We start from the raw sequence: 26,141 nt of genomic DNA on the forward strand, positions 1-26,141 counted from the left end.
ACCTTCACCTGCCACCACAGTTCAGCCCTCACCACCAGCAGAGGCTGCCCAAGAGGCACCTTCCCCTGCCACTACAGTTCAGCCCTCACCTCCAGATGACACAGTGCATCCATCACCACCAGCTAAGGGTATGTAGGCCACCCTCCAGGGGCTGCTTTACAAGGGGCCCCGTGCAGGAGCAGTGGGCATGTTCCCCACATGAGAGACTGTGGCCTTGCACTCCCCAGCACAGAATAATGGACATGGAGCCCCCTCAAGAACCTGTGGGAAAGACACCTACCTGAGAGACTGTGGCCTTGCACTACCCTGCATTGACAAATGGGCATGGAGCCCCCTCCAGAACCAGTGGACTTGTTTCCGTATTCGGCTGAGTTGACCCCCATGCCCCTGAGGTGCCGGCCCACTTGCAAACTGATGCCCCTGCAGAGTTCTATCCAGATGAAGTCAGGATTTGAGTTGGGCCTTGGACTGTGCCCTGTGGCCATCTGGGACCTTAGTACATTGGACTGGGCAGAGGCCCTTTGTGTACATTTGTACACATTTTTTTCATGTACAATTGGATTTTTTCGTAGCTGTTTATATCAGTACATTCTCATTACTGCATTCTTGTTGTCCTTGCCTTATTGTGCAGTGTATCATGTGCCATTGTTTTTCGTCTGCAGCTGGTTGTGTGTGTGTGTCATGTATGTATCGTACGTGTGTGTGTGTGTCACTCTCGTTTTTCTCCCTCCCTCCCTTGTGTGCTAGGAGGCTGTACTCACCATCATCATATTCAACGGCTTTGGTGTTCCAGGTGGAGCCGGACATAGATGAGCATCGGGAAGACTTGCATTTCCGGATCCATGGCGGCGTTGTTCTTCCCTGTGTCTCCGATAGTGAGTCTTTTCTCTTCTGTGATGCGTTTCTGCCAGGCTTTTAATGGCGTTGGTACCGCCCCAGAAAATGTGGCGGATTCATGTGTCAAAATATGGTGGTACTTTGAGAGCGGAGGATCTTTTATTGGACCCGATGGGGCACATTCTGTTAGAGGCGTTATGGCCTCAAAAGCCTTTAATTCAGGGTCCAGATTGGAAGATATTATGACAGCGGCAGATTGGTCATCAGACTCTACTTTTAGGTTGTTTTATCATAAACCAATGGTAGATGTGGCTTCTGGGGTTACAGCTCAGCTTTAATCTAGCATAATCCGAAGCCTCCGGTCCTGACATATAATCAAAACTTTTTTAGCTTGTGCGACAAACATTTTTAATTCTATTAAGGACACGAAGGCGAGGATTATCCCATCTGTGATATAGGTAATTTTGGAGTTAATGTCTATGGCATATTGTGTTATGATGAAAAGATGTCCCACCCGATGTAATATGATGCATTTTCTCAGTTTCGGGATGTTACATCATTCTTTTCTTTTTACAGATGAGAAACCCACTTGAAGGATTTCAGCTGAGATCTTCCTGAATTCCAACATGGAGAACTATTCGGTCCCGAGTTGCACCGGTTGTGCTGTTTTGCTTCCTTCACCAAGAAGAAACCATGGGTTGGCATCACAACTACATTGGTCAGTGTTGGTTCGTATCTTTGACTTTTGGGACTAAGACGAGCAAAGAAAGAGGATGGACTTTAGTGTTCACAATCTATATACTAGATGGTGGGCCCTGATTGGGGGTCATAACAAGGCTGTAAAGCTATTGGGAAATGTAGTGTTGTTTTTTTATTTGCTGCTGTGTGTTGACAGTAAAGAAAGAGAAAGCATAATCCTCGCCTCTGTGTCCTTAATAAAATTGAAAATTCTTGTTGCGCAAGCTACAAAATGTTTGATTCAACTGACAGGCTGCTCCTATTGGAATACATGTTTTACTCTGAATGTCAGACTTCATTCTCATATACCTGAGAAAGATAATGTGAATTTACAAAAAATATTCTCTCATTTTAGCTTCTGAAGCACCTTCCATAATCTCCATGGGAAAATCATGAGAAAACTGTTTTCACCCAAACGTGATTCGTGAAATTCCAGAAGAAAGGCTTTTTCACAGGGTAAGATCAACTGAGCAACAAAATATTTTTATTGTAGACCCTCAAAACCTGCCATTCACTACAATGCATTTCAGTGGGGTTTCTTTCATGTGTATTGGTCCCAAGATAGCTATCATCACTTTTCTGGTTGAAGTGCTAACAGCCAATCAGACCTCACCATCAGATCTGTGCACAGGCTTCCCCAAGATATAGAAATGTAGGTTCCCTATAATATCTCAAAAGCTACTGCATGGATTTACACCAAGGGTGCTTTCTGGACCAGGAGCTACCTTTCCGCCAAATTTGGTGTAATTCCACTCAGCAGTTTGGGCTGCAGTCATGTATAAAATCTCTATGGGAATTAACATGGGAAACACACTTTTTTTACCCCCCCCTTTTTCTCGGGCCTACGCACTTATTTTACCCCTCTTTTTTTTTTTTTCTCGCCCCCTGTTTGATGGATCACTTCAAAATATTTTATGTGCCACAAGACCCAACAAGAAACTTTTGTTCAGAAACTTTCATGAACATTTGTCAAACTGCGCAAAAGATATGGCCAAGTAAAAAAAAAAAATTCCAATGGAAACTAGGTCCTAACTATAATAACTTACTGCCTCCAAATTTGGTGTAAATCCGTCCAGTGGTTTGGCCGCTATTCTTGTTCAAAATCCCTATTTTTGGGGGGACGTTTAATGAAGATTTGTCAACCGGTGCCAAAACAAAGATGTGACATCATAGTTACATGATAAAATGAGTTAAAACTAAGAAACAAAAGAAAAAAAAAACATCAATATGCCAATATGCACTAGTTATAGTTCAGTGAACTATAACTTGCACCAGCTATAAAACCCTGATGTTCTCACATAGCATTTCTCTCATGACACATTAAATGACATCATTCAAATCACTAATGACATTGAAAATTACATCATTGATGACATCACTGTGGCGTCACGGATGAAATCAGCTCCTGAAAAAATCTATAAACCCCTGGATCGTTTTAAAAAATAGTAGAAAGTAAAGGGCCCACAAACATAAGCAGTATTTTTGCATGTCCAAAATAGAAATAATGTAGAACCAGATACAGATCTAATTCACTTCAGTTACAATATGTCTCCCAAGCATGGTTAAGACCTACCAAGAGGTGCAGGGATCTCAGCACAAAAAGCTCTTCTCCCTCTTGCCCTATTGCTCCTATTTTATCTCATACGTGCACCACTAGCCAGCCTTTGTATCACGTAGTGTTTCTCCCCACTCTGTTGCTAAACCTACCTCTAAACCTACCCCAGTGTGTGATCTTGAGGGGTGTTCAATCCTATCTCACAACTTGCTGTGCCAGTGCCTTTTTTGCCAAATTTGAAGATGCCCAGGACTTTGAGCCCTCAACAAAGAACAGGAGTTCAGACAGCATCTGGGTTGAGGTACTGATTTTACGTATGTAAGACTTTTGGATTTAGCTTTGTATTGTAACTTTACTTTTTTGTTGGACTACTATTTTGGACATGTTTCTTGTTTTCTTCGTTATTCTCATTGGTTTCTGTAAATAGATTTTTACTTGGATGTTCCTAACATTTTTTTATTGGCGACCTTCTTCTAAGTTCACTCTTTTTCCCTGAATGCATTATTTTGTTTTTCCCCACCCACTTGACATTGAATTTCCAGATGTCATAACCCATTTCATGTTTTTCATCTTCTAAAATGTTTTTATCTTTAATAAAATCTTTAATATTCAAAAATACTTTTAATTTGTTGTGACTGTTCAGAATGTGTTAGCATGCACATAGATGGGGTTGAGTGTGTTAACCTATGTGTGAGTGACACCAGATCCAAACTTTCAAGTATAGCCCATGATGTAACTTGCATACACTCACCTTCATGGCCAGGCACAAATGACACCCAGGTGCACGCACGGTGCTAATGGTTCTGATATGCATATGTGAAGAAAACACTTTTTCTATACAATAACAGTGGTGGAATAAGAGAAAAATAATGTTGGGGTGTATTGTGTGGGAATGGGTTAGCTTCTAGTTGGTGAATTGTTCCTCCGAGTGGTGGTTGCTGTTTATGCCCACAGGGAGGTAGGGGATCAATGTGCCTCTTTTATAGAATACTGGGCCCATAGTGGGTTGAGTATCTGCTTGTGAACTACGAGCAGGTTGGTTGGTGGGGGAACAGGTACGTTGGCAGTAGGGTTGGTGGCAGGTTGGGCCGTGCAAATGATTATTTATCCTCAGTTTCCTGAGGTGCCTAGTTTGGCCCTGTGGCTAGGAATGGTTTCTGTTAGTCCTAACATCCCTGACATGCTATTCCCTCAAACTTTTTGTCTTCAACCCTCCTGTTTGCTGAATTTCTTTTTGTTGGCTTTAAGACTCTGTGCACTTTACCAGTACCACCGGTAAGTAGTGCTAAATTGCTGTGCTCTCTCCTTAAAACATGGTAACATTGGCTTACACCTAATTGCCAACTTTAATGTACTTGCACCTCACTACTAAATGGTACTAAATGAACCCAGGGGATGTGAATTCAACGCTACTACACAGCCTGCAGCACTCATAGTGCCACCCACTAAAGTAGCTTTGAAAACATGTCCAGGGTCTACCACTGCAGCCTAAAAAAATTTTTAAACTGTAATTTTGACCTGGCAAAACAAACCTTCCTTTTTAATACTTATAAGTCACCCCTAAAGTAGGCCCCAAAGGCTCAAAGGACAGGGTGCACTGTATTTAAAAAGTAGGACATGTGTCATGTCCATGATTAACATGAACTCGAGTGAAAATTCCTAAAGTCCCTTTTCACTTTTATAAGACCTATCTCTCCTATTGATTAACACTGGGTTACCTTATGGCATTGAATAAGTGCTAACTGTGGATTGGGAGCAGAAAGAGATATGATGTAACACTGGGTTACTGTATGACATTTAATAAGTATTAACTGTAGATTGAAATATGCTGTGTAGACTCAAATTAATTGTAATTTAAAGTCCGTTTCAATGGTCAAGTTGTATTTAAAGTCACAGTTTTGAAAATGCCACTTTTAGGGCTACATGTAGGTACGTTTAGCGACTTGCAAATTAGTCATAGCGCTTTGGTATGTTCCAATGCCATTTCGGAGTCCCAAATAGCGATGCAACCAATTATCGAATCGCAAAAATGTGCCACTCGTGATTGTGACTCGCAATTAAGAAATCGCAATTTATGAGTCGCAAACCACATGTACAAGGCAGTCGCAAATTGCGAATAGTCACAAAAAGCCCATTTTGCACACCTAGATTAGCACTGATTCCAAACAGATGGTAACCAGAACCAAAGTATAAAATCAGACCCAGACGGCATCTGGATTACTCAAAATCGCTGCACTCTACGTGATTGCATGGAGGAGGCGAGTCCTGGCTGCCCAGCAGAGGAGGAGGAGGCGGAGACAAGAGAGGATATACAGAACCAGGCAAACCATATTTCAACAAACTGAGGAGGAAATATATGACAAATACAGACTGAGCAGCACAGTTATCTTAGAGATTATTGAGCTGCTGAAACCTGTGCACAGCTGCTCCATCCCCACACATGTGCAAGTGCTCTGCTCACTGCACCTCTTGGCCTCAGGTAGCTTGCAGTTGATGGTGGGGTTTCCCAAAGTGCCCTGTCACGATTTTTTCTATGGTTATTAGATGCAGTACTCACACACATGTCCAGATAAATATACCTACCCAGGAATGAGGAGGAAATACACAACACCAAATTAGACTTCTACAGAATTGCAAACTTTCCCCATGTAATAGGATGTGTGGACGGGACACGTACCCATTTGCCCACCTATAAATCTGGAATATGTGTTCCGCAATAGGAAATTTACTCACTCATTCAACATCCAGGTGGTATGTGATGCCCATAATAACTGATATAGTGGCAAAATTTCCAGGGAGCACACATGATGCATACATATTCAGGCACAGTGGGATACACCAACGCCTAGAACGTGGGGAGTTTGGTGAAGGACCTGCTAATCAGAATGAGAGGCGCTACAACATTGGACTTCGGCAAACCATCATTGAAGGGACCTTTGGCATGTTAAAGTCAAATTTTTTATGCCTGCACAAAAGTGAAGGTGCACCCCAGTATGCCCCAGAGACTGCATGCAAGATTGTGGCAACATGTGCCATCCTACGCAATATAGCAACCAGATGTGGGCTACATCTCACCCTAGATGACACAGATTCGGAGGATGAGGAGCAAGAGCCACCACAACGACAGCCTGGGGATGGTAGCATCGCAATGGAGGGCAGACGGAGACGGGACCACATTGCAACTCACTACTTTGGCAGGTACGTGGCAACCGTTACAGCACTCACAAATGTAAGACACACACAGCCAGGTTGTGCAAAAAAAATAATTTATTAAATGTCAGGAGTGTATTATTGAAATGTTGACATTTAGATAGCAGTAAAGAAGTAAAATGTAACAAAGTCTGACACATTAATATCATGTGCCTCAGGCTAAACCCAGGTAGACAACATCACACCCTCCTACAGCTACGCCCACCATGGCCCGTGCCAGGTTGATCCCCTGATGTCTGGCGGGCACTGCTACTACGCAAGATGCGTGCATCTGAGGCAGAAACGCTGCTCACGCTTGAGATGTCCTCACTGTCCTGAGGGCTGTTACCAATACCTCTTGCTGCCTGGGAGGTATGTATGAAGTCAACTGCAGCACTGATGCACCCTAGTCCCCTTGCCACATCTCTGGCAAAAATGGCCTAGTTCCACCTGTAGCGTGACAGAGCACCTTGAGAGGCATGTAGTTGTGGTGGCTAGGTGGCCAATGGACTGTCTGAGCTTGTCCAAACGTGCAGCAGTGTTGCGCTCTCTGCGCCTTGCATGGGCCCGATCCGCAACCATTTCCCTACACAGGTCATTGATGGCAGTGGTGAGGCTTACCATGTTGGTGTTCATGTTGGAAAATTATGATTCAACATTGGCAAATCCCTGTGTGAGGGTCTGTTGCAGTCTGTGCAGGTTCCAGTTCATCCGCATTTGTTTATTTTGCAGGTGGTGACTGCTCAGTAGGGATGCCTCTAGTCCAAGGAATTGTTCAGTTATGACATCCTCCTCACCTGCATCCTGTGATGGATGACGTGGTCTCCGCCCAGACCTAGCTGTTTGCAGTGGCCGACTCACACCCATCTGTGGCCCTGGTGTCAGGTTTCCTGCCTCAGTGTCCACATCTGTCTCTCCGGTAGTCTCATGTGCATTGTGGACAATCGGTGTGGAACTGCACTCCCCTGAAGATATGCTGACTGCCTCATCTGCTCTCATGGTGGCATCGTCATCTCCCTGCACACTAGGGTCATTGGTGGGTACTAGAGGGAGAGCTGTGGGACACAGGGGATACACTATCAGTGCCTCTCTGATGTGTGGCGTATCAAAATATATAAACAGTTGGACTACTGTAATACATTGCCCATAATGCACTGTCCGTAACTTTGCAATATAGGCATGGAACACATTTGGACGATGCGTGCTTTTGTGGACTGTGGTTGTGTGCATGGTGCCTTGAATGGTGTAAATAAGTGAGATTTGCTACTTACTTTTGGAGGTTCCATGTGCTGAACTGTCCAGGTCCCCAATTCCTACAACAGCCTCTGGCTCCAGTGTGGTCTCCACCACGCTCTCTATAGCTGTAGGAGGTGGTACTGTGGATGGTCCTCCACCTGCTCCGTGCACCTCCCTCATCTGCTCTGCCACCCTTCCTTTGGTTCTAGACCTGAGGTCGTACCACCTTTTGTGAACCTCCTCGATGGTGCGATGGCTGACTCCTATCGCATTGATCTTGCTTTGTAGGTCCAGCCAAATCTTCTATTTTTTTGTGTCAGGGACACTCATTGCTGCCTTGCCAAACAGGACCTCAAGGTAAAGGCAGCACTCCTCAGTCAGGACCTCCAACTCCTTATCAGAGAATTTGAGCTTTCTCTTCCTCCATGCAGTGGTTGCCTCCTTAGTTTGAGTTGCCATGGCTGCAGTTGCTCCTCTCAGTTGGGTGTGCCTCTGCTGTCTGTGCTGGCTAGACTCCTCCCAGTTCCATGGGGGGTACTTCCTACTTCTGATGTCATCAAACAGCACCAGGAAGTGTATTTTCTCTTGTCTTTTGCACCCGTTCGTTAATTGCAACAGAGTTGCAATTTGCGACTCTGTGACACACCCATGTGCAATTTAGGAAATCGCAATTTGCGATTTTGCAAATTGTGATGTGTTTCAGCACAGATTCGCAAATTGTAATTGTGATTTGTTCTTACATCCCATTTTGTGAGTCGGAAATAGCATTTCGCATTGAGTCGCTATTTCCGACTCGCAGTTGTTAAGTTTCTACTGTTGGGGTTTGTGTATTCCTTCATGAGCAGTGACACAAAGGGGCTAGGTGTGGACAGGATAGGCCATCCTGACTTAATTGCTGTGGCAGAGCTGTGCCTTGCTCCACTGACACTTCAAAGAGTTTACTTTCAGCACACTCAAAGGAACCCGGCACTAGTCTCTTGTACCCCCAGACTTCTTGGAGCCCTAACAGGAAAGGGAAGATCTTTCTAGAGTCAGATGTGGGGGTAGTATATGGAATCCCCCCCCTACTTTAAAAGCTAGTACCAGGTATAAACATTGGTTGTTCAGAGCCACTCTTCCAAAAAAGCTCATGAACTTGTGGACATTGCAAAAGAACTGCTCTGCTGCCAGAGAACTGCTGTGCTGCCTGAGGACTGCCTTGCTGTCTGAGAAGGAAGACTGGGTCTAACCTAAGTCACTCTAAAGATCAGTTGGCTGACCTCCTGTCTGAGCTACAGGGACACAAAAAGCTCCAGAGGCCTCTCCACACCAGCCCAGCTAACCTACTGCAGTGCACCTGCCTGCACCTACAACTGGACCTGCTGGCCTCTGCTGGAGTGTGACCCTGATCTCCAAAAGGTGCCTCTTCAGGTCCTGGACCCTTGGCTGGCATCAGCTGAGCTCCTTCTAAGATGAAACGTGGAATCCTGAAGAACTGGGCTCGACCACCTAAAGCTCTGTTTTTGAGGCAGTGTGCGCGAGCAGTTAGGCTAATCCAGGAGATTTGCTTAGCATTTCTTGTACTCACAGTATCAATAAATTAAGACACACTCGGAAGAATAACTCGAGACCAATTTACAAACATAATGTGGATTTTTATGAAATGTTTAAGGCCAAGCTCATCGTTCTAGAGTAAGTACCTTTTTAGTTATGATTTTTCAAAGTTTAGAAAATGTACTGTTTGTGTGCATGATTACGCACCATAGGAATTATTAGACTTGGTATCATTGGCATGGTCTCCCCTAACTTTTTGCCTCTACTTCCCAGGTCGTTTCTATGTGCTGGACTCTGTTTTTGCCATTTTATTTGCTCTGTACACTTTACCACTGCTGTCCAGTGCTAAAGTGTAAGTGTTCCCTGTATAAATTGTATGTGTACATTGGCTATCCACGATTAGTATGTTTGATTGCGACTGAAAAGGGGACTGTTCACATCAAGACTCAACTACCCATGATGACTGCCAGCATGAACCTCCAGTAAACCCAACTATTTGTGCTACAGAGTCTGCTAGTGCTGACCGGTAATGCGAGATCTGGACTTTGTGCTACAGCAACAATAGCCCCAGTGACTGCCAACTCGACGCTTCAGCAACAACTGTCTGTGATAACAACACCCCATGTCACCCGCCTGGTCTTCCTTCCAACAGCGACCACCATCCGGGACCACCATCTGCTTTCCCTGCTCCACACTGCCTCCTCTACCATGAATAGAACTATTTACGCTGGACTTTGCGAAGATAACTTTTTCAGTAAGACTAACTTGATCCCGGTACTCAGCCTGCACTCCATCGTGTTTAGCCTGAGCTTGTGACTTTCCCCTGATCTAGCACAACCAGATGACCGCCAATGGCAGCTTGTGCTTTTAGGTACTCTTTTTATTCAAAAATTAAAATTGCATATCTCTGGTTCTACTGATTTAATTTTGCTCTATTTATTGAATTGCTTTGGGATTTTTCTTTTACGTTATTTTCATTTTATTACTGTTTATGTTCTGCATAAATAGTTTACACAGTGCCTCTAAGCTAAGCATGACCGATTTTGTGCAAACCTACCAGTGGATTCAACACAGGTTAATTTAATGAATGTTGTGGTTCACCCTGACAAGGACTGTGGTTGGTACATGAGTGGGGATTTCACCCCCCCCCCCTCAAATAAGACAATTTCATACAGGATGTGTAGAAAAGTAGCAACACTACAAATGGAAGCCAGAAACTCGAATATGCCCTGTGGTTAAATCAGACAATGAGCTGGTAGAAAGTGTGCTGCTCTCACATCAGACTGTAAACACAAAGGCGCTCACAAAGTAATAATAAAGTAAAAACAAAAGCTTGCTTACGCTAAAGGAAACTCTCTTGTGTATGCATGTACTCCTTGTGAAATCAGTCGCTCAAAGTGAAGTTAGCCAGTTGCTGAACTAGACTGACCCATTGCCTGATGCTGTAGTGGGGGGAACAAAATGTGAATGACACAACAACAGACCAATGGCTGAATAGACCTTGCTGATGGACCTTTTAAATAAGTACATGAAACTTACCTTTAGTAAAATCATAGGATCTTGGTTAATGCCTTACCTATAATGTACTATGGCTTTCAACTACCTATACAAAAACTTCCTAGGTGCAGGTGACAGAAGTCAGCACCTGCTGCAATTCGGTCATATGTCGCAAGTTCAATGTTTTAAATATAAATGACAATTTTCATGCGATAAATATATATTCCTTTAAAAACAAGAGAGAAACGGGCTGCTAAATTAACTATTTCTTAAGCAGTACATTGCTGAGTCTTTAGGTACAATGAGCGTGAAGTGTTTTACTGTCTGAAACTAGCTTTTGCTTTGTTAAATAGATGAGAGGAAAACCTCTATCAGCGTCTTACAGGAATTTTGACAAAACATTTCGCATCACGTTTAATCAAGAAAATCAGTTGACGAGAGACCCAGTCATCGGGGTCTTTATCATTCTTGTGTTTACGGTGATTGATGCTCAAAGTGCTCCAGGAGAGCCTTAAGTCGAGTACTTAACTAAACACCTGGCAGGGAGAAGGGACCGTTCAACAGCAACAATTTTCAGAATTCCAAGGAATACCTTTCAAGATTGAATTATTTTCTAATCAGAATTTCTTAAAGGGAAATTCAACCTTCATTTTCTGCACGAGCACCTCATAGAAAAAAATATTTCACCGTTTTACTACCAGCACATCATATCCTTCTCTCCTGAAGAGCGAGATGTCCTAAATATGTCCAGCACTCTGTCAGAGCTAGCTAAAATGCATTATGTGAAGTAATGCCATTGCTCAAGTTTGTCAGGGACTCACTATACCAGCATTAGAGTTCTTTTTTCTATATAACCAGGATATGGAGGAACTTTTTCCTTGCTCGCATTTAGGTGTGTTGCCTGCTATGTCACTGCCCTGCACGCAATGCAGTAATCCCTTTTATTTTAAAATGCCATCGCCACCCTTATCAACATCGTCCTCGCGCTTCACAGAAATGGGGGCAGAGTAGGAAATACAGACATGAGTACTTCTTGGACATAGTTAAAAGAGGAAATGGCAAACACGGCTAACTGCTCTCTGTGGCAAGTCATACGGGTATACTTAACTACCGATGTAAATAAAATATTTTCAGTCCTCCTTCTAAGTTTTTCATTTATCATAAGGCATTTTACTTCTCAATTGAAAACCTTATTTTCTGCGCCCTTTGGTAGTGCACTCTTAATTTTTGATAGCCATTAGAAACAATAAATCTATTGATTTATTAGTGAGAAGTGTAATAATGTGTTGGCATACAGATTTGAAAAAAAAGAAGGAAAAAAACAGTTGGTTACCATCAAGAATGCAGGGGTTGTAGCAGTTACACTAGATCACACAATTGCTTGAGAATTCAGGAGGCATTATTAACGCGTTTATATTATAAAGTAAATAGAGGCAGAGGCTAAATACCAAGGCCTTACTGAGTTTTTGACACCAGTGTGTCACCACCTATCTAGGTCACAAGTATTTGTGTTCCTCCACGTCTTCGTTCCTGGGCCTCTTGCTTACTATTTTTAATTATACTTGTATCCTCTGTTTTTAAATTCTAAATATACAATACTTTTCATTGTCATTGTAGGAGGCTCACTGTCTATATAGTGTTCGAAAATGACATGCACTGTGCAGAGGGTCCAAGCAACCCCACTTTGGTATCCAGTGGTAAAAAGCAACCACCTAATGCTCTGTTTTAGAGGCAGTGTGGGCGAGCAGTTAGGCCAATCCAGGAGATGTGCTAAACATTTGTTGTACTCACAGTATCAATAAATGAAGACACACTTGGAAGAATAACTCAAGACCAATTTACAAAAACAATGTGGATTTTAATAAAATGTTTAAGGCCAAGATCATCATTCTAGAGTGAGTACTTTTTGTAGTTATGGTTTTTCAAAGTTTAGAAAATGTACTGTTTTTGTGCGTAATTTTGCACCATAGGAATTGTTAGACTTGGCATCATTGGCATCGTCTCCCCTAACTTTTTGCCTCTACTTCCCAGGTTGTTTCTGTGTGCTGGAGTCTGTTTTTGCTGTTTTGTTAGCTCTGGACACTACCATTGCTGACCAGTGCTAAAGTGTAAGTGTTCCCTGTATAAATTGTATGTGTACATTGGCTATTTATGATTGGCATATTTGATTTAGCAGTAAGTCCCTGGTAACGTGCACTAGAGGTGCCCAGGGCCTGTAAATCAAATGCTACTAGTGGGTCTGCAGCACTGGTTGTGCCACCCACATTAGTAGCCCTGTGAACATGGCTCGGACCTGCCATTGCAGTGTCTGTGTGTGCAGTTTGAAACTGCCAATTCGAGTTGGCAAGTGTACCCACTTGCCAGGCCTAAACCTTCCCTTTTTATACATGTAAGGCACCTTTAAGGAAGGCCCTATGTAGCCCCATGGGAAGGGTGCAGTGTATGTTAAAGGTGGGACATGTACTTATGTGTTTGTCCTGACAGTGAAATTCAGTTTTCACTGTTGCAAGGCCTATCTCTCTCATAGATTAACAAGGGGGCTGCCCAGTGCTTAATTTGTGCTTGTTGTTTCCGGTGCTGAGCACAAGCACTTATTTTTTAGGGCCAGCACTTATTCTTCTGCCCCAAGCATTTTCTGCAAGCAAAAGGCACATATGGGAAAAACGAAAAAGCATCACAATGGGACAAAGCAGAAAGCTGCAAGAGTGAGCTGTAGGGGCAGAGAGTGGCTTTAAATGGATTGAAGAGGCCCGAGATGGCTTCATGGTGACGCTGCCTCAGTATTCCGTGTTCCCATATTTAAATGTAGCAGCTGCGTATTTACGAGGAGGGCTTTGACCACTGGCACGTTTCTATTTTCAAATTAAGCACTGGGGCTGCCATTTAATGTTATTAAAGCACAGATTCCAATTGAAAGCAGATAGACATTTGGATTTAGGAGTCTCTGAACTCACAATTCAAAAATACATATTTTAGTGAAGGTAGTTTTTAGATTGTGCGTTTGAAAATGGCACTTTTAGAAAGTAGGCATTTCCCTGCTTAAACCATTCTGTGACTATGTTTGTTTGTGGATTCCCTGTCTGGGTCAATTTGACTGTTGGGCTGTTTGCACCCCTCCTCAAGACAGTGACAAAAAGGTAGCTGGGGTGTAGCCTGCATATCCTGATGGGCCATCTGCGCTGAGGGGAGGGGAGGAGTGGTCACTTTCACCTGAAAGGGCTGTGCCTGCCCTCACACAATGCAGTTTCCAACCCCCTGGGGTGTGTCTGGAGCCTGGCCTGGGCAAGGCAGGATCTTGAAAAAAACAGAGACTACTTTTTGAAGTAGGCCTACTTCAAAGGCAGAAAGGGGTGGTATAAAAAGAGCACTCAAAACCCCTGAAAATCAGATTACTTCTGGAACCAAGAGGAGCCTCTGCCAAGGAGAAGAGCTGGAGAAGCTGGAGGAGTACTGCCCCTTTGCCTGTGACTGTGCTTTGCTGAGTTGGCCTGCAGTAGCTGCTTCTGCCTGAGAGAGGACAAAGACTGACTTTTGTGTGACTTCCTACTGGTGAATAATGTCCAAGGTCTTGAACTGAGATTAGCTCCTGCTGTTGAAGTCTCAGGGACATCAAAGACTTCTCTCTGCCAGCACCTGGGCTTTCTGCTGAGAGCCCTGCCTGCCAAATGGTGCCCTAACCTGTCTCTTGGCCCTTGAAAGGTGCATCTGGTGGAAAGGGACAGAAATCCATGCACAGACTGCCGTGCAAGGAAACTTTCGATGCACCACCTGCCTTACGGCTGAAAAACAAAGCACCACCGGCCTCAGTGCTAACATCGACGTTCCACCTGCATCGCAGCTGGAAGATCGGCGCAACGCGGCTGGAGAAAAGATGTGCAATACCCGCAGCGGCTGCTGTTAACGAAACAAGCCCCCACGCAGCGCAGTTTCTTGACATCGTATGATCGGATTTCGACGCAGCATCGTTGGGTGCGGAAAATCAACGCAAAGCCTGCCTGGACCCGAGGAGCCCGTCTGGATCGACACATCGCTCTCTTATGGGAGAGAAGAAACGACGTCCACCGACCCGACCGGAGGAGGAACGAAGTACGCTCTCACTTGCGAGTGAGAAATCGACACATCGCTGGCCTTTGCCGATGCACACTCACCCGTGCGGCTTTATTTTGACGCTATCCAGGTACTTTCGTACACTAACAGCAATCTCACTGTTTTCTAAGGATTAAGACTCCTATTCTTTTAAAAATTCATAACTTGACTTGTGTATGTTGGATTTTTGTCATGTTGGTCTTGTTTTGTTTAGATAAATATTATCTATTTTTCTAAACCTGTGTTGTGTCACTTCGTAGTGTTTCCACTGAGTTACTGTGTGTGTTGGTACAAATACTTTACACATTGCTTCTGAAGTTAAGCCTGCCTGCTCATGCCAAGCTACCAAGGGGATGAGCGGGGGTTAACTGCAGGTGATTCTCCTTTACCCTGACTAGAGTGAGGGTCCTTGCTTGGACAAGGGGTGACCTGACTGCCAACAAAAGACCCCATTTCTAACAGGAATCAATGGGAGAAATTAGAAAAATGCATATAAAATCAAGCAATGCACTCACAAGTGTCACCTTCTGTTTTTAGGTCAAGGTCGTAGACAGGTCCAGTGGTCCAGCAGGAGACGTTCAGGCAGTTACTGGTTTGAGAGGAAGCAGTGGCTGATGGTCTTCGAGTTGGCACAGAGAGGAGAAGGGGCCACTTAGAAACACACTGCACAGAGGGACTGAAAGGTAAGTCAGAAGGGTCTCCTTGGAGGGAGGAGGTGGCAAGGGCTTGGGGACACCGAGAGCACAGCTGGTTGGTCTGTGTGGGGGAAAGGGAGGCCGGGTGCAGCGCATATACGTCAGCCAACCTCGTGCATCTTGGAGTCCTCATGGCCAGGGGCAGGCAGCTTTGAGGGTGGATTGCAGGTCAGAAGTTCCACTCAGGGGGTGGATCTCAGGTATCCTAAAGTCCTTTGACTGGTGCTCACTCCTGTGCTTTTGGGAGTCCGGAGTGGACTCTGCTTCTAGGTTTTCAATGTTGCCCATCAGGTACACTGTGTACTGGTACGCCAAAGCCCTAGAAAGTCCTAGTGCCACCAAATTGTGCATGGTGGCAGATCTGGTCCTCTGGAGCTGTACAGTTTTTGGCTGGACTGCTGGGTCTGAGTCATTGGTCAGCAGTAAACCGGACTTCATGGGTTCTTTGCATGCAGAGTATAGTAGAGCAATACCTTCATTCTGATGGAGGTTCTTGGCAATTTTTAGAAGGCTGGGGGTACTCTGGAGTTTTGTAGAGTACTTCTGTTTTCCAGGAAACACATCAGCGGTAATGGTTGAGTCCTTGGAGCAGCAGGTAGGGTTTGGTGCCTTTTTCTTTGTGCAACACAACATCAGTTCTCATGCCTAAGATCTTCTTTGTCCTGGTCTTCTTGTGTGCATCGAATCTGAGATCCTGGTCAGGGTATGCCTTCTAAATATTGCATTTAGGGGGCATTAGGCGAGTACCTAGTAGGGACCAATGGACTGTCTACCTTAGGGTGGCTACATCCACTAAGTGACCACTTCCTGTGGGAAGGGGATACATCCCTGACCCTGATTTGGCTATTTTTCCTACCATTGAAGGTGTAGAAAAATAAAATGGGGTAGTCACCTTGCCTACCACACCTAAAGGGTGGTGCAGGCTGAGGGCGGCCACTCCCCCTATTCTTTTTAAGTTTCCCTCCAGCTTTCCCACCTAAAGTGGGGGTAGAACTGGTGGGCTGCCTTCTGCAGCTAGCAGCAGAGGCGGGGGTCAGACTTCTAAAGCAGTAAGGCCTTTGAAGCTGACTGCTGGAGCAGGGTGCCTGCCTGGGGGAGGACGTGTGACATCTCTGACCAGGAAAGGCTCTGTCCACTGGCTAGTGAGAGCAAAGGCTCACACCCCAGGAGTCCAGAATCATTTTGGAAGTGGCAGGCTGGTTGAGTCCAGAAAGCAACCATGCCAGGACTGTTAGGTTGTGTAGGGAGCACCTCTATTAAATCAGTGGCATCAGTGTGGATGTATTATTTTGAGTTGTGTGACACCAAACAACCCAGGGTTCAGAGAGGCCATCGTGTAGCTGGTGAACTCATAGTGATCAGTGTCCAGCACATGCATTTGCTATGGCTTCCCTATACACTTACTATGTCTCAGGTTTGGCAAAGACACAGTAGGGGCATATCTGCTTATGCACATATGCCCTCACATGCATTATAGTGTGCCCTGCCTTAGGGCTGCAAGGCCTGCCAGAGGGGTGCCTTACCTATATTGCATGCCGTGTTAGTGTACTTGGCACCCATGGAGAGTGCCATGTCGGGTTTTCAATTTTGGGTATGCCTTGTCATGCACTTGCAATGGCAGTTTGCCTGAGGCTGGTGTGGGGCCTCTCAGAGTGGCACAATTGGTGTTGTAGCTCTGGGAGCACTCTTCAGTACCCTAGGTACCAGGAGTACAATTTACTAGGGACTTACAAGGGTGACTGAAGGGCTAATCATAGTACAGTTTGGGGAAAGTGGCCCGGCCCTGGGACCCTGTTTAGTAGGGGCCCAGGGCACTTACACTTCAAAACCACATCATGGTTCAGGCAAAAAAGTGGAGCTAACCATGTCAAAAGAGGCACTTTCTCACAGTCATTGATCCAGAAAGCCCTAATAACTCTCAGAGCTATTAGCAGACATTTGTTTCCTCCAGGTATGATGGTCAAAGCGAAGTGGTCTATGCTTGCTCCAAAATGGATCACACTTGCTGCTTACTATACACATACTGCCAGAATATTAGAACTCTTCAATGAAAGATCATCTTTGAACAGGTTAAGAATTTTCACCAAGAGAGTTTAAAATAAGACAATTATTTGTTCCTGTTCAGCTAAAGTATCACTGCTTGCTTTATCTGTGTTGTGGAGTAAATCAGTGAAGTTGTCTCCTTCTCGAGTCCAATTTCCCATCGGACGCTCTCTATTCCAAAGACCGTACACACCTACAACCACATTAGCATTGTGATTCATCAGTATACGTGTGGCCAGTCACCCTATGATGAACAGACATCAGTGACTTCTTAACAGCACTTGCAAACCCATCTCTGCAAGTGCTTTTGATGCTCAACCAGTAAAGGCACTTAGATTTTAAACTTACATGTCTGAAATTTGCCTGACATCATCTAAAGAGACATGTTTAGGGTCTTGTAGCATTGATTGCTCCTTTTCTCCTTCAATGTGCACTAAACGACTCCAAGACTTTTTCACTTAATAGCTGTTATTATGAAACATAATTCAAGTAATGTTTTATAAGATAGTTATTATTTTAATGTATTGGCCTTGTTAGTATTTGAATTGCCCTAACTTTACTTTTTGCCCTCTTCTATCCTAGTGGAATCTTTACCACTAAGTTTAGCGCTATTATGCAGGCAAATGTTTTTGATAAATTGAAGTTAACTGAATGCAATTCAGTTCTGTCTGTTCAAGTTCTGAGCTTGGTATTCAACTCAATCTATTCATTTTGAAGATCTGAATCACTATATATATATCTTTATATATTTATCTATATATATATATATATATATTTGCGAAAAGTGAAAAACTTATACCACTCGAGTAAAAAAAAAAAAAACTATAGGGAACAGCTCCTGCAAGTCCCCTTTTTCCCACATAGTATCATTTTGCAATAATGTATTTTTTTACTTTGACAGGCAGTCAGTTTGTCAAATTATGTGTCTGAATGAAAATTGCAACATATATTTGTCCAAAGAAGATATTTCAACAATTGAAGGCATACTGATACCTTATTTATGGAAATCCCTTTTCATCTCCCTATACTTGGCAGTCTAATCCTAGCATTCTCTACAGTGAACAAAACTAGGCATTTTGAATGTGTTTATCATTATAATGCCCCTTCGGATACTAATAGGCAGGCCTTCGAAGCTGCCAAGAAAGCGCTGGCGGGATTTTTTTTAAGAAGGTCGATATAGAATATCGTTCCTATAAACAGAAGATTTACAAAGAAAGTAATTTTACAGGAAAATTCTTGGCATGGCAAGCTCGAGATTGTATTGCTGGCAATGTCATACACGCTTTAAGATGCCTGGTCACCGGGGCTAGACGTACTGACCCCGGAGACCTTGATAAAATTACGTTGGAACATTATAGACAAATCTATAGTGATGTCTCAGCTATAGATCCCAGGACTATTGAGAAGTTTCTGATGGACCTTGATATCCCTCGCCTTTCAGATGAAGACTGTGTGGCACTGTCTCAACCATTTACAAAGCCAGAACTCCTAGATGTCGTTAAGAACCTTCCCACAGGGAAAACCTGTGGACCAGACGGCTTCCCGGCTGAGTTCTATAAGACCTTTAGAAATGCATTCGCTGAGGAGTTCTTGGCCCAATTAAACAGCCTACTACGGGGCGAACAGATCCCCAAAACCTGGCATTCAGGAAACGTGGTTAGTTTCCCTAAGAAAAATAAGGATAGGGAGGATCTAAATGCATACCGCCCAATTTCGTTGTTAAACTCAGACTATAAAATAATGACAAAACTATAGGCTAATAGGCTTAATGGGGTAATCAATAAATTGGTGCATCCCGATCAAAACGGTTTTGTGGCTGGCCGACAACTGGCTACAAACACACACTATTTAGCTGAGGCTCTCGATTATTTCACTACTAATAAAGTCCCTGCCATTATTCTTCTGCTGGATGCGGAAAAAGCATTTGATTTAGTTGTTTGGGACACCCTTTTCTCAGTTTTGTCTAGCTATAAGGTACCCACTCAAGTTATTGCATTAATTCAAAGGTTGTACTCAAACTCTGAGGCCAATATTATTATAAACTCGAAGTGTGTTGGACAACTTCAAATACAACGTGGGACTAGACAAGGGTGCCCGTTATCCCCTATTTTATTTGCCCTTTTTATTGAACCACTCGCCTTAAAAATTAGGCAACATAGTCAGATTCAACCCCCGTTAAAATCAATGGGAAAGATCAAACTTTACGCAGACGATATAATTTTTTTCTTAGACATAAAACATTCTTCTCAGGAAGCGCCTTCAATCTATTTAATGAATTTCAGCAAATCGGTGGCTATAAGATTAATAGGAGCAAGACTGACATTATTCTTTGTGGTACCTCTCCTAGTTGTCTTCTTCCTGAATTAAGAGAATGTGTAAATCCCAATCCAAAAAGATATTTGGGGGTTTATTTCTCGGCAAATATAAGATATCTCTACGAGTTGAATTTCGCTCCTTTACTTCAGAAAACTCAGGCTCTGCTGACTCGTTGGAGGCCTCTCCCCCTCTCTATATTAGGCCGCATTGCGTTAATTAAAATGTCAATTTTACCACTTTTAAATTTCTTGTTTGCAGCTATTCCGTGTGTTCTGACGCAACTTTTTTTAAGAAAACTGGAATCCCTATTTAGTTCATTTATTTGGCAGAACCGAAAGGCTCGAGCCGCTTTAAGTATACTGTATGCCGACAAGGAGAAGGGGGGACTGGCCTTGCCAAATTTCAAAGATTATTATTATGCATTTTTTGCACATTATTATGCTAGCTTTAATTTGGATCACTCCGCGGGCTCCAAGTTTTTTATTGATTTTCGGGTATTAATATGTAGGGAGCATAATATCCGGAACCCAGCCCTCTTGACGAAATCGCCTAAAAAAGTTCGTTATAAGATTCTTAAATGAAAAGATTAGACTTTTTTTGAAAATATTCAATCCCCTCTTTACATTTTGACACTCCACTTTCACAGATTTTTCTACACTCTGGGACTCAGCTTAATGAAGACTTGGTAAAGAGGTGGGTGCTCGCTGGATTTAGTAAGATTGGAGATTTTCGTGCTGAGGACAACTGGGAAGCCCCATTGAATATCCTGATTACTGTCAACAATGATTTTTTGCTGGTCCGATCTTATAATATTTTGTTACATGTTTTAAGGGATTTAGACGTTAATTCCATCATTAATGCCCAACCATTGGTAACAGAATTAGTTGGACCTTCTCGGATAAGGAATGCAGGGTCATGGAGAAGGCTCCTGGCAGAAAGGGTCAAAGTGGATCTTGGGACAAGAGCTCAGACGAAATGGGCTAGTCAGGAGGGCCTAGAGGTCTCAGGTGACTACTGGGAGACTATTAATCACCTGAATTTCTCCGTGCTTTGAGGGGCTAACTGGTATCGAATGATATTTTTTAGTAAATGGTTATTGTATCGAACCCCGCAAGCCCTATCTCGTATGGGGACTGGCCATCCTAATATGTGTTTTCGCTGCAAGGAAGTAGGAGCGGCAGTTTGGATCCATATGATTTCGACATGCCGATGTATACAGGGATATTGGGAGGGTGTTTTTGCAATATTAACAACTATTGCGTTGGTATCCATATCTCCCAGCATTCGGTTAATGAGCTTGGGCTACGACCCCGAGGCAAGACTTTCTTCAAGATGGGAGAATCTCATATTTATAGCCGCTGCGGTTGCTAGGTCACTTTTGCTGAGAAATTGGCATTCTGAATTGCCTCCTACTAGTCAAGAGTGGTATAGTAGGATGGTGCAAGTTAGACTTCAGGAGATGAGATATGCTATCAGAATAGGTAGTGTTAAAAAGTTCTCTCTGATCTGGGGGGATTATTTCTTAGATAAGTTTGGCTGATTTTGTTCTTTTTGTTTCATTTTCCGAAAGTGGCAATGTATCTTGTTGTGTATTGATGTTTCTTTTCCTGATAATATATATTTTTTTTAAAGTGTTTATCATTATACCCACATGGACATATTTTTAAAGAGTTCACACAACACAGAGGTGTGTGAACAGGAGAGAACAGAACTGTGCCATGTGCCCAAAGAAATGATGCAGTTCTGCTCTTTGTATCTGCTTGTGCCCTTGTAGTTGCCTAGCACCTTCTCAGGCACTCTTAAACAATAGTGCCAGGTGACTGTGTTAAGGTAAGGATAGTTTTTTGCAGAAAGGTGCTTATCATCTGAGGCTATTTCTTCTTTGCATGCAAAGAGGAAGTAAATCAAAGAAATAAAGATATTACTATTTGTTACACCAGCCTCAGGCAGACGCATCATTTTGGGTGCCAACCCATGTCTACATGTCTACCATAGAACACCTACCTGGAGCAAAGTAATGCAGGACAGCGCATTGCGTATCCTGTGTTACTTTTTTTTTTTACAAAACAACGCAACAGATTTTGTGTTGGGTCTGCATCAAAAAAGTGATGCAAACTCAACACCAAATCTATGAAAATCTGACCTTAAGTCTTTATATATATATATATATATATATGTATATATATATATATATATTTTTTTTTTTTTTTTAAAGTGCTATCAACTAATATACGATGCCCTCATAGACCTTTCGTGGGCCACAAATGACATGACTAGGCCAGTTGCAGACTAAAGACAGTCAATCAGCTACAGCGAGTGGTGACGAGATGGCCACTGTCAGAGGGCACCCAAAGATGGTAAGGGTGGAGTACAGTGGAGAAGAATGGCTGATATTAACAGTGCTTATGTAATTCAATTGATTGCCCTATCTTTAATCATTTTTCAGTTTGCTAGGATGCGCTTTAACACATGCCGACCAAAACGTAATGCAATATTCCACATATCCTTTCCCTGGCCCTTTAATGCAAGATAATGTACTATGGTTTAAAAGGCTCACGACGCCAATATGCAACAACATGAAACCATTCTTTTCACTTGCCTGCACATATAATTATGAAGTGACATCAGTAATTAGGGTGAGGATAACAGTGGTGTTGCAGGTAAAGCGGCACACTCCATTTTCTAGCTAGCCCTAGTGCAAAAACTACTGTTGCCAAGCTAGGGTCAGCACATAAAAACAAAATACTTTATTTAGGTTACCAGAGGCATTGAGGTGAACCAGCCAAGATAAGAGATGTGTAAAACATAAAGTTAAAACACAGTTACAATAACGACTGAAGGAATGATTGAATGTTCAATATAGGAGCTCGTAGTACAGTTGTGCGAGGTATAGCTAAAGCAGTCTTTAGTGATGTAATATAAAATAGCATAAAGTATACTTATCCTTTGGGGAGCAACTGAAGGTTAAGTGTGAACAACATTATTAATATGCCATTTGCGTCTGCAAACAATTGTCATGTTTGTGGTGTCGGGCGGCCTGTGACCGCTCGCGACACTGTAGCGCAATGCACGCAGGGTGAAACAAAAGGACGCGGACACAGATTTACTGCGGCCTGGTTTAGAACACCAGCGGTCCAGCGTACTGCTTTCGGACCGTGGTGCCGCTCCAACTGGCCTCCCTGACCACGCCCTCTTTATTTATATCCCCAGGCCGGAGGCCTCGGGGTAAACCATATTTTACACTTATGGAGGTGAACTCCACCTCCAACATCCGGGGACTACCTAAATTGAATGCCCTTAGGTAATCCCCCCATCAATGAGAGGTGTCGGCTGATCGGTTACGTCACCGACCAGCGACACCACATTCCTCCAAAAATGTATAAACAGCAAACAGCACACAATGGCATGATAAAGCTTTACACTTCGCAGAAATGGTCACGCAGACGTGTCGAAGGGCAGGGATTGTTACGTAAATTGTACTTGGTAGCCTCTGATCGGTTCTGGGTAGAACCCGAGTCAGAAAGGGCGCTCAGTGGGTCACCCTGCGTCTGGCCTGGTAACTCGTCTCGGTGAACAGTGGGTGAAGAATTGGAACCATCATCCTCAACCGGTAACGACGGCGAATCATCATCATTGCCACACGGCTCGCCCCTGGGATCCTCGCTCATAGGGTAGAACCTCTTGAAGAAAGATACATTGCGGGTGACTGTCTCACTCCCCCGCTGAGCCACAACAGCAGATCCCTTTCGGTGAATGATAGTCCATGGGGCAGTGTCGAAAGGTGTGCAGAACTTGCTTCCTGGCAAGACGTGCTTCAGCAACACTTGATCCCCAACAGCGAGGTCAGACGGAGCAGCCTTACGGCTCAGGCTGGCCCGCTGATTAGTTGCACGCCTCTTTTCTTGAGCATAGCCACGACTCAGTGCAGGTGGGCCCCACGAGGGATGATGGGGAATGGTGTCCGCAAAAGCCCTCCCAAATGCAACGTGACTCGATGCCCTGTTCGTGGTGGAGTGGGGTGTTTGTCGATAATTGCGTAGAAAAGAGAAGATGGCATAATCAACAGCCTGACCGCCAGCAACAGCAATGCGGATCACCTTATTTAGAGTTCGCATGAACCTCTCCACCTCACCATTGGCCTGAGGCCACCGGGGAGTGATTCGTCGATGACGAGTGCCAGTGACGTTCAGATACTCCGCTAGCTCACGGCTTTGGAAAGGTGGACCATTGTCTGTCTTGATTTCGGCTATCAAACCATGAGGGGCCATGGACTTTTCCAGACCTGATATCACAACGTCTGCCGTGAGGGCCGGAATGATCTCCACTTTGGGTACTTGGAGAAGTCATCTATTAGGACCATGGTGTGGCAGCCATCAGGTAAGCTCCCGAAATCGAGGCTAGCGGACATCCAGGGCCCTTCTGGGGAGGGTTCAGTCTCAATAGGGGCGGGTCTGCTCGACACCACACACAAGACCTCACCAGGTTCTCAACTTCTTCGTTTATGAGGGGAAACCACACTTTTGACCGCAGGCGCCCGTTGGTCTTGACCATACCCTGGTGGCCGTTGTGTGCCAGCTCGACGGCTCGGGCTGTGAGGGCTGACGGGATGACTAGTCGAGTACCTCTCAGTAGGCACCCTTCTGCATCAGTGGTGAGTTCATTTCTGACGTTGTGCAGACTCCCTATGATGCGCTGGGATTCTAGGGTCAGCAACGGTAACTGTCTTTTCAATACATGCCACTGGTTGTTCCTCATGGCTGCAAGGACCTTTTGTAGGCATTCGTCATCTTGAGTGGCCTGTACAATTTCGTCCATTGACATGGGCATTGGTCGGGACCGATCCGTGACGTACCTCACGTATTCCTCGGTCTCCCGGGCCTCGTCAACCTCGGCATCCGACGCTGCTTGGGGATGTCTTGACAGGTAATCCGCTGGGTTCTCAGATCCTTGACGGTACTCTAGTTGGCAGCGATAGTCTTGCAGTTGTAACATCCACTTCTCTATTCTCGGCGGAGGATTGGAGGCGGTGCCATTGAAGAGAGGAAGTAAAGGTTTGTGGTCGGTGGTCACAATGAACGGATGGCCATAGACATAGATATGATAGTGTTTGCAGCCCCAGTGCACTGCAATGGCCTCCTTCTCTATCTGAGAGTATCGCTGCTCAGTTTCGGTAAGCGACCTGCTGGAGTAGGCGACCGGGGACCACATCCCCTCCGTTTGTTCCTGTAGTAACACAGCACCTAACCCTTTTGGTCCTGCATCAACGGCGATCTTTGTGTTCCTCTTTGGGTCAAAGTACCTTAAGGTAATTTCGCTGGACAGTGCCTCCTTGATAGCCTCAAAGGCCGCTTGTTCCTCGGCTTCCCACTTCCATGGTTCAGCAGCTTTTGTTAACCTCCGAAGGGGTTGGGAGAGGTTAGACAGATCTTTGATGAAACGGCCGCAATAATTGACCATGCCGAGGAAGCTCCGAACTTCCGTGGTGCTCGTGGGAGGAAACGCATTCTTGATGTCCTCCACCTTGGCCGGATCTGGGGCAACGCCGTTTGCCAAGAAAGTGTAGCCGAAGAACTGTATCCTGTCTTTGAGGAACTCGCACTTACGGCAGAGCAGGGTGAGTCCAGAATCCTGGATGCGCTGCAGGACACTCTGGAGGCGAGAGCGGTGTTCCGCAATGGTGGGCGCGTGGACAAGGATATCGTCGCTGACGTTGATGGTTCCGGGCAGGTCGGCCAGCAGTTCCTGGATGACGTTCTGGAATACTTCTGCGGCACTAGATATCCCAAAGTTCCATTGTTTGTACCTCCTTAACCCGATGTGTGTGGAGAAGGTTATGATGTATCGTGAGTCCTTTGCTAACACCAGCTGGTGGTTCCCTGACCGGACATCTAGCTTTGAAAACCATCGAGATTCGATGAGCTCTCCCAAGATTTCATTAATGGTGGGGGTCAGATGCCTTTCTCGTTTGATGGCAGCATTGGGGAGGCGCATGTCCACACATATGCGGACCTCCCCTGGTTGTTTGGGTTTACGTACCACCACGATGGGTGAGACCCACGGTGTGGGTCCTGAGACCTTTTCGATGATGCCTGCCTTTTTGAGGTGGTCCAGTTCTCTTTCCACCTGGGTCGGAGTGAAATGCGACTCGCCGGTGCCAGAGGACTACTGGCTGTACCGTCTCGTCAATATGGAGTTTGATCCCGCGGTCTCAGAGGCTGCCGATCCCTTCGAATATCCCCTCATACCTTGCCAACAGGTCCGTTATGGATTCATGATGGATGCTGGATGCAAACGTGACTATCTCCAGTTCTTCAGCAGCTTTGCAGCCCAGTAGCATTCCTTGTCCTTCTTCGGTCACGTAGACCTTTGAGGGATGGACCGCGATCTGTGGGTGAGGGTGGTTCGGAACATGCCCT

The sequence above is a fragment of the Pleurodeles waltl genome, chromosome 3_1 (assembly GCF_031143425.1).
Source record: "Pleurodeles waltl isolate 20211129_DDA chromosome 3_1, aPleWal1.hap1.20221129, whole genome shotgun sequence".
Taxonomy (NCBI): Eukaryota; Metazoa; Chordata; class Amphibia; order Caudata; family Salamandridae; genus Pleurodeles; species Pleurodeles waltl.